The sequence below is a fragment of the Leiobunum rupestre genome, chromosome 8 (genome assembly GCF_980474605.1).
Source record: "Leiobunum rupestre chromosome 8, qqLeiRupe1.1.hap1, whole genome shotgun sequence".
Lineage (NCBI taxonomy): Eukaryota > Metazoa > Arthropoda > Arachnida > Opiliones > Sclerosomatidae > Leiobunum > Leiobunum rupestre.
The window spans coordinates 23,279,482-23,288,725 of NC_143391.1; the positions used below are offsets into that span (position 1 = coordinate 23,279,482).

At 32.5% G+C, this 9,244-nt stretch overlaps 1 long non-coding RNA gene across 1 annotated transcript; it reads right to left on the minus strand.

The window, feature by feature from the left end:
* Nucleotides 1-206: 206 nt before the first annotated feature.
* Nucleotides 207-2,717, minus strand: LOC149932796 (uncharacterized). Its single transcript, XR_016473107.1, has 3 exons — nt 2,631-2,717; nt 1,969-2,353; nt 207-453 (listed from the first exon to the last, which is right to left on the minus strand). It is a non-coding gene; the product is annotated as an uncharacterized LOC149932796 (long non-coding RNA).
* Between the last annotated feature and the right edge of the window lie 6,527 nt (nt 2,718-9,244).

Sequence of the window (9,244 nt, forward strand, 5' to 3'; positions counted from 1 at the left end):
TTAAATAAAGACTGAAATAGTAAAATACGTATTATTTTTGCAGTTTAAATAAAGACTGAAATAGTAAAATACGCATAATTTTTGCAGTTTAAATTGAGACTACAATATGCATTATTTTTCCAGTTTAAATTGAGTAAAATTAAATTAAAGTTGGTCCGAGATCGGAAATAATTTACGACAAGCAACTCTCGTCTAGATGGGTACTTACTGGGAAAAAAGCTTTCCACTTTCTACGTAGGGGAACATGTCTAATAATGGCTGCCATTTTGTCTATTTTAGGTTTTTTCATCGGTAAACGATACGAGGTACACCAACACTTCCTTTAGGAGAGTTGTTCTGTAGATGATTTCCCATAATTTGGCGTATTCCATGTCTATATATCGCTAGCGCCACATGGTGTACATAGATGGACCTGTGGTCTCAACATAGGTTTTGGCATTTTAGGTTTGAATTCTGTAACGGAAGATTTTAATTTTGAAATTGACATGGACCAGTTATCTATTTTGATATTTTCATAGACTATTTAAATATTTCGACTTTTGAATATACTATATTTTGAAATTTACACCTTGAACTAGTTATATATTTTTATATTTTCATAGACTTCAATATATTTTGAATTTGCATAGACTAATTATATATTTTGAAATTAACATCGACTAGTTTAAGATATTTTTGGTTAGATAAATTAGTAATTGTTTCGGTTTGGTAATATTCTGCATAATGTACATTTTCAATGTTTTCCTCAATTTCTTTATAAGCGTTTAGACCTCCGATTCCGTAGAGAGGAGTGTTACCGTCTGGTGATTGGAATAATCAGTCTGATATCTTATTCCAATCACCAGATGGTAACAGCAAGATCCTCTCTGCTTCCTTCAGCCCCCTCCCCCCTCTCAATCACCAGAATATCCAATCACCAGAATATCCAATCACCAGAATATCCAATCACCAGATTCTATCTGCTCTCCCATCCCCAATCGTTTTTTCTTATCGTTTCCATTCACCAGAATTTCCAATCACCAGATTCTCTCTCTCTCTTACCCCTCCCCCTTACCCCCACTCTAAACTCCATAAATTTATGTCTATATTTTCTAATATCTAATCACCAGATTCTCTCTGCTCTTCCCGTTCTCCAGAATTAGTTTTCCTAACACAGCTTTTTTTGGAGAATGGATTTCACCCCCTCTTTACTCATCCCCCTGATCACCAGAATTTGTTATCACTACCATTCACTATAATTTATCGCTATTTCACCCCTCCCCTCTCGTTACCCATAATTTCTTAAGCGCTGCTAATTTCAATAATTCCTGAACTCTAAAATATCCACCATCGCTCCCAATAGCTAGAAATCGGTTTTCCCCCATTCGCTATAAATCGCAGCAGTTTGCCAGAATTAGTTTTACCTCACCGAAATACTTCAGGTCCCCAAAATTGGACCGCAAATTGTTTCTTTTTAGGGGAATCTCTATGGGAGTTTAACATTACATTAAAGCTAAAGGGTACAGTTTGGGGTACTTTTGGTCCGAAATGGGGTACATAGGGCCAAAAATGGTGATTTTGGTCGTTTATAGGGTACATTGGTCCATTTTGGTCCGTTTTTGGGTACATCAGAAATGCAGTTAGAAAAACGAAGAGCCGTAATTTGTTCCACCCATCCCCAAACTCCATAAATTTATCGATATAATTCCGAAACTCTATAATTTCTTTATCGCTTCCCAACCCCTTAATTTTTAAGCTATAGGCATTGTACATTACACAATGAAAACAAATTTAAGTAGCTAAGTTTACAGGTTAATTGATTATCTACGAGTAAATTGGTAAAATCTTGTAGTACTTCCGAGGGTGATTTAAAACAGCCAAAATAAGATTTTACTTTATGGTACGAATTAAATTGATCGGGGTATAAGGGTTGAAACGAACTACCTTCTGCAACTTGTATAAATAATTTAATTAAAAGTTCTAACTTACGTATTTGTAGTGTCTAACAGCAGTATCGTCTCACATACGAGGGACAGTCACAAACGTCGTCTTCTTCAGGTGCAGGTGAGATGCATTTGTCAGCGATAGTAGTTGCTTTTGGCGTAGGTGGAATATCCCATTCTTGCGAGAGAAACTTTTTTCCGAGGGTGAATTATCCCTTGACGGACAGCGTGGGAAGGAAATGGCGTGTTCAAGTTCTGGTACGTCTCCTGATTCCCAGTTTCCTAAGACTCCATGGCACTTGTAACATCGTACATCATCGCCACGTTGAATATAGTAGAATCCAGCCTTCGCTAGTTTATCTTTAGTGACGTTCGGGTTTTTCCAGTGGTGAAACGTTTCAAGTCGATACGCTTCTATGTCCATAACTGATCTAGACCAAATATTTTTCTATAGTTTCAAATGATACATTCTCTAAGCCTACATTTATCACTAAGCCTATTAAACTTAATTTTATCAATATGGTTAAATTTCTACGCTTTTTTCAATATGCAAATTGTTTTAAATATGTCTAAAAATATAGTTTTACTTTCTACGCTAATCTTACCCCTACACGACCTAATTTAGGCCTAATTTTCTGTCTAATACATTTCCAATATATAAAAGAACGCCTAAAAATTGCATTTTAAATATAATAAATAGAAACTTACTGTTTTTTCTCTTTGACGGTCGGAAACCCTAAGCCTACGCCGTAAAATAGAGCTCACGAACGGCTGAAAACGGAGCAAAAATTGCGTGACCTTTAATGACTATTCCCAATGAGTGAAAGTAAGAACGCTAAGTGACGTGCAGATAAGACTCTTTATTGAGATAACGAAAACTGTAACTAAGAATTGATTCCCATGACTACACTGACGTCACATATTAACCCACTTGAGTATTTGGAGAAAAAAAAACCCCATTGACGGTTATCTTATTAAGCGTGCGTGCGCACAGAAAAATGAACTAGTCACGTGAGAATCGGGTCAAAGTGCAGATATCTTATCAATGGTACGCACGGAAAAATGAACGAGTCACGTGAGATACGGTACGTCACGGGAAAATAGGAGAAGTGTTATCACTTGGGCCCTTTTTTTCATTATATTTATTTATCTACGGATTATTTCAAAGTTTAGATGGCGCCATGGTTCTCAATACAGTAAGCCCAAACTAAAATATGGTAATAGTATGCAATAAAGAACGCAAAACGTATTTAAAGGTTTATTATTTTCGATCGCGTTGGTTCTTTTTCCTCTGATCTCCTAGTTTCTGCCTCTGTCTTTAGTATTTATAAACATTTTCCTATCCATAAACCATTTCCTAACTGGTGGACTTTGTTAAGACTAAAATTTTACTTATAATAATACGCTGAAATACATTTTCCAATACGTAAAAAATTAAAGCTAGACCTAAAAACCTGTAAAGTGTAAAAAGCTAAGACTAAATTTCTAGGCCTAACCCATGAAAGTACATTTTCCGTAAATCATATCCTAACATGAATGCATTTGTTAAGAATAAATGTTTTTTAAATACGCTAATTAATTTCGTAAACAAGCATAAAATTTAGTTCGCCCTTCCTCCAAAATATCTAATAGAGCTAGTACATTCTCGATAAATATACATGTTCTTGGGGAATAAGAGACTTTTTTTATCAAAGATAGTATGAATCCGGCGATTGTTATCAGATCCATGCTGCCTGGTGTATCTTTGTACCAGCCAGATGTCGCTAGATCCTTCAACGAATAAATATTTCACATGGTACTATGAAATTCTACGTGTAAAGTTCAGTTATCTTATTAAACGTGAGCGCGCACAGAAAAATGAGGGAGTCACGTGAGAATTGGTACTTCACCGGAAATAGGGGAAGTGTCATCACTTGAGCCCTTTTATCAATATATTCAATTAAGGATTATTTCAAAGTTTAGATGGCGCCATGGTACTAAATACAGTAACCCCAAACTAAAATATGGTAATAGTATGCAATAAAGAACGCAAAGCGTATTTAAAGGCTTTATTATTTTCGATCGCTTTTGTTCTTTTTCCTCTGATTTCCTAGTTTCTGCCTCTGTCTTTAGTATTTATAAATATTTTCCTATCCATAAACCATTTCCTAACTGGTGGACTTTGTTAAGACTAAAATTTTACTGATAATAATACGTTGAAATACATTTTCCAATACGTAAAAAATTAAAGCTAGACCTAAAAACCCGTAAAGTGTAAATAGCTAAGACAAAATTTCTAAGCCTAACCCATGAAAGTACATTTTCCATAAATCATATCCAAGAAAAAACCTGAGGACGGCTATAATATGAACATATACCTAAAAAAATCGGGAATTAAACAAAAACAACCTTAAGTTTACTATTTTTATATTCACACGTCCTCAATTATGAAAATTTTATATTAACATTTCTACTATACATATTTCATAATTAATATTTACATAAATAATTATTTTTATATAAAATCGTACAATTCTATCAGAACTTAAACCGGAAGATTCAGGCATATAATTTCCAAATACACAAACTACATTTGGAGTACTAATATTTATACTCACACAATTATATTTCGTACTAACAATTTCACCATCTTTTAAACTTTCAAATACTGCCAAGTGTTCGTCGCATATTTTTGTACTTCTCAAGGTGTTAAAGAAAAAGTGGTTCACACCAGAGCAAACTTTTTTCAATTGAAAAAGCATTTCACTCCCCGAAACTGTCACTTGCTGACAATGTGTAAAATTGGGCTTACGGGATTTCAAGTAATTTAACATCCACGATTTTCCTTCATTTCCATCTTTTCCTATTACAAATATTATTTTTCGGTCTGAGAGAATTAAATGTTCCAATAAACTTTTCTGCCATGGTCTAAGTTCTATATCTTTGTTTATTCGTTTAGGGGTTTTCATTTGTTCCACCCAAGCACTTGTCAAATTTCCAAAGAGATGCGACGGTAGTCCAGATCGAGCAATGGCTTCTGCGCGGACTCGTTGTTTATCAATTTCCGCTTCTACTTTGCCTAAGTTTACTTTGTGAGGGTTTAGACTGCATCGTCTAATATGTCGACGATTTATTGCACTTTGTACACGATGTACGTTTACATTTATGGGTTCTTAATCTATAGCTACGTATTCGTTTCTCGCAACTTGGACACTGAATATATTTGTCGACGTCTGAAATGTGAAACACGGCACCGACGGGGATCGGGCAGTTCCATACTGGGCTATTTGACCATCAAAATGACCAAATACACGTATATTTGAACATTTCCTTGACTTTATGACTGAAAAATTGTTTAAAGGTCCATCTACTTGGTTACACAATTTGTTAAATACTTGGCTTTAAGGCCATCTAAATTAAAGTTAGAAGCGTAGCACTTTGAAAATGCGTTTTTCGGCTGAGAAAAATAGTGCTGCTGAAATTATACTCCTTGTATAGTTGCAACTTACCAAACACGTTTTTACCAAGGCTTAGTGTGTTATTTAATATTATAATTCCGACACCACACTGTATGATCTTCCCCAACGCGACCATAATTAACATTTTTCTATTAAAAATAAAGAATTTAACATTAATTATATTAAATCAAAATAGCTCATTATTGAAAATAGAAATAAAGTAAGTGAAACTATCAAACGATTTTGCACCAGCTTACGTGTTAAGGAAATGCGTTTAACTACCCTTTCACTTGAAATTAATTTAAACAATATCTAATACACTATTTTGCTGTTAAAAATAAACTAAAATAAACTGAAAGTGTTTGTTCAGAAATTGATATTAGTGTTTAACTAAAAGAAATAGCGTTTAACAAAAAAATTGTCTTATATATGTTAAAAATAATAGCATGTTTCTTAAATATTTTTATTATTAGTAAAAAAATATATGTTAGATTTACAGGTATAGCGATTCACGATTAGAATTTTATTATCAATGATCGTTATCTACTTATCTTATCTCATTGTATGCAATTTCTTATCTTGATAAGTTTATGTTTCACGGATAATTTAAATATCAATCTGTCAAAACCCGTATAATACATAGGAACGTAGAATTTCTTAGTGCCGAAAATTCTCGATAGGGGTAGCCATTATCACGTTACAACGTGGTTCTTGTTATGGAACTAATGACAATAAGGTATAAACTTGGCTTATCTTTGATAAAAACGTCTCTTATTCCAAAGAACTTGTATATTTATCGAGAATGTACTTGCCCTTTTAGATATTTTGGAGGAAAAGGCCCTCTGAAATTTATGCTTATTTACTTAAATATTCCATTTCAGTCTATCCTTAACCTAAGCAGTGTTTATCCTTTATATTTAAATATAGCATATGATGTTTTTTATATTGACAACATTCAGATTAATCAGAAGCGAAGATATAAGAAAAAGGTTTTATTGGAATATCCATTTCAGAAGATCCACGCCCGTAATGAATTAGACTGAATTTGGAATGATGTAATGAATAAGGGAATTGTACATAGCATAAAACTGAATTGTAGGAAGATACAAGGTTATATCAAATTAATGTGAAAATCGTGGATGTTAAATTACTTGAAATCCCGTAAGCCCAATTTTACACATTGTCAGCAAGTGACAGTTTCGGGGAGTGAAATGCTTTTTCAATTGAAAAAAAGTTTGCTCTGGTGTGAACCCCTTTTTCTTTAACACCTTGAGAAGTACAAAAATATGCGACGAACACTTGGCAGTATTTGAAAGTTTAAAAGATGGTGAAATTGTTAGTACGAAATATAATTGTGTGAGTATAAATATTAGTACTCCAAATGTAGTTTGTGTATTTGGAAATTATATGCCTGAATCTTCCGGTTTAAGTTCTGATAGAATTGTACGATTTTATATAAAAAATAATTATTTATGTAAATATTAATTATGAAATATGTATAGTAGAAATGTTAATATAAAAATTGCATAATTGAGGACGTGTGAATATAAAAATAGTAAACTTAAGGTTGTTTTTGTTTAATTCCCGATTTTTTTAGGTATATGTTCATATTATAGCCGTCCTCAGGTTTTTTCTTGGATATGATTTATGGAAAATGTACTTTCATGGGTTAGGCTTAGAAATTTATTCTTAGCTATTTACACTTTACGGGTTTTTAGGTCTAGCTTTAATTTTTTACGTATTGGAAAATGTATTTCAACGTATTATTATCAGTAAAATTTTAGTCTTAACAAAGTCCACCAGTTAGGAAATGATTTATGGATAGGAAAATATTTATAAATACTAAAGACAGAGGCAGAAACTAGGAAATCAGAGGAAAAAGAACAAAAGCGATCGAAAATAATAAAGCCTTTAAATACGCTTTGCGTTCTTTATTGCATACTATTACCATATTTTAGTTTGGGGTTACTGTATTTAGTACCATGGCGCCATCTAAACTTTGAAATAATCCTTAATTAAATATATTGATAAAAGGGCTCAAGTGATGACACTTCCCCTATTTCCGGTGACGTACCAATTCTCACGTGACTCGCTCAATTTTCTGTGCGCGCTCACGTTTAATAAGATAACCGAACTTTACACGTAGAATTTCATACTACCATGTGAATTATTTATTCGTTGAAGGATCTAGCGACATCTGGCTGGTACAAAGATACACCAGGCAGCATGGATCTGATAACAATCGCCGGATTCATACTATCTTTGATAAAAAAAACGTCTCTTATTCCCCAAGAACATGTATATTTATCGAGAATGTACTAGCTCTATTAGATATTTTGGAGGAAGGGCGAACTAAAATTTATGCTTGTTTACGAAATTAATTAGCGTATTTAAAAATCATTTATTCTTAACAAATGCCTTCATGTTAGGATATGATTTATGAAAAATGTATTTTCATGGGTTAGGCTTAGAAATTTAGTCTTAGCTATTTACACTTTACAGGTTTTTAGGTCTAGCTTTAATTTTTTACGTATTGAAAAATGTATTTCAGCGTATTATTATAGTTCTTTATTGCATAATATTACCATATTTTAGTTTGGGCTTACTGTATTTAGTACCATGGCGCCAACTAAACTTTGAAATAATCCTTAATTAAATATATTGATAAAAGGGCTCAAGTTATGACACTTCCCCTATATCCCGTGACGTACCGGTTCTCACGTGACTCGTTCATTTTTCTGTGCGCGCTCACGTTTAATAAGATAAGCTTTAGCGCACAGGAATATAGTTAATATGAAAAACTCCTAAATAATTTTTCTTTCGTTTTTGGTCATCAACAACGGATTAATTTCCAGGAAGTTTTTTTTTATTTCGGAATGTTTTCTAAGCTATTTGATTATGATGGATATTGAAGTACATGCAGTAGTGGGATCCCTTATTATACTTGTATTAATTTTATCGTTAACCCATTTTGTTATTCAATTACTTCAAAACGCCACAACATATCCTAAGTGTATAACGATAAACTATTTAAACAAGACTGCTTCCGGGATTTAAACGCTCAAAATAAACCATGTTCTCCCGCCGGAAAATATAAAACACTCTTACAACACTTTTACTAAAATCTAAATACGTACTACACTGTAAAAAATTACGGTTTTATAATGGTAAGGAAATGTTTTATTTAAATTGCGTAAACCGTTTTGTGGGTAAATTAAAACCATTTATGATTTATAAATTGAAGGCAAAAATTGTAAACCCGAAACGGTTTTTCATAACAGGTTTCATAACGGACTTAACAATTTGTTATTAGTATTTGAAATTTTTTTTAATCCATTTAATTTTAAAAATGCAATTTGTTTTTATCACACCGCGATCAAACCTTAATAAAATTAGAGATCTTTTAGTTGCCAAGTTAGGCATAACTTACTTCCTTCTAAAAAAACAATTAATTTCAAGACAATATTTCCTTAATATGCATTCATATAAACGGCGCCCCATACACAATTTGGTATAATCTATTTTTATTTATACTTAAGAATTCGAAAACCAAATAAAAGTATTGTTTCCCTTAGTTCTTTCGCCAAATAAGAAGATAAATGGCTTGGTAAAAGACATTTTGATGGCTCTAAGTTCATTGTAATATTTATTCAAACAAAGTACTTAATTTTGAAGGAAAGAATAGTGCTTTTAATCTGTCAAGACACACATTTTAGATTTAAAGATAAAATCCAAAAAGAAGATGATAATTAAATTACAGTTTAAATTAAGACCTGAATTGCTATTATTTTTGCAATTTAAATTGGGACTAAAATACTCATTATTTTTGCAGTTTAAATTGAGACTACGATATGCATTATTTTTACAGTTTAAATTGAAACTAAA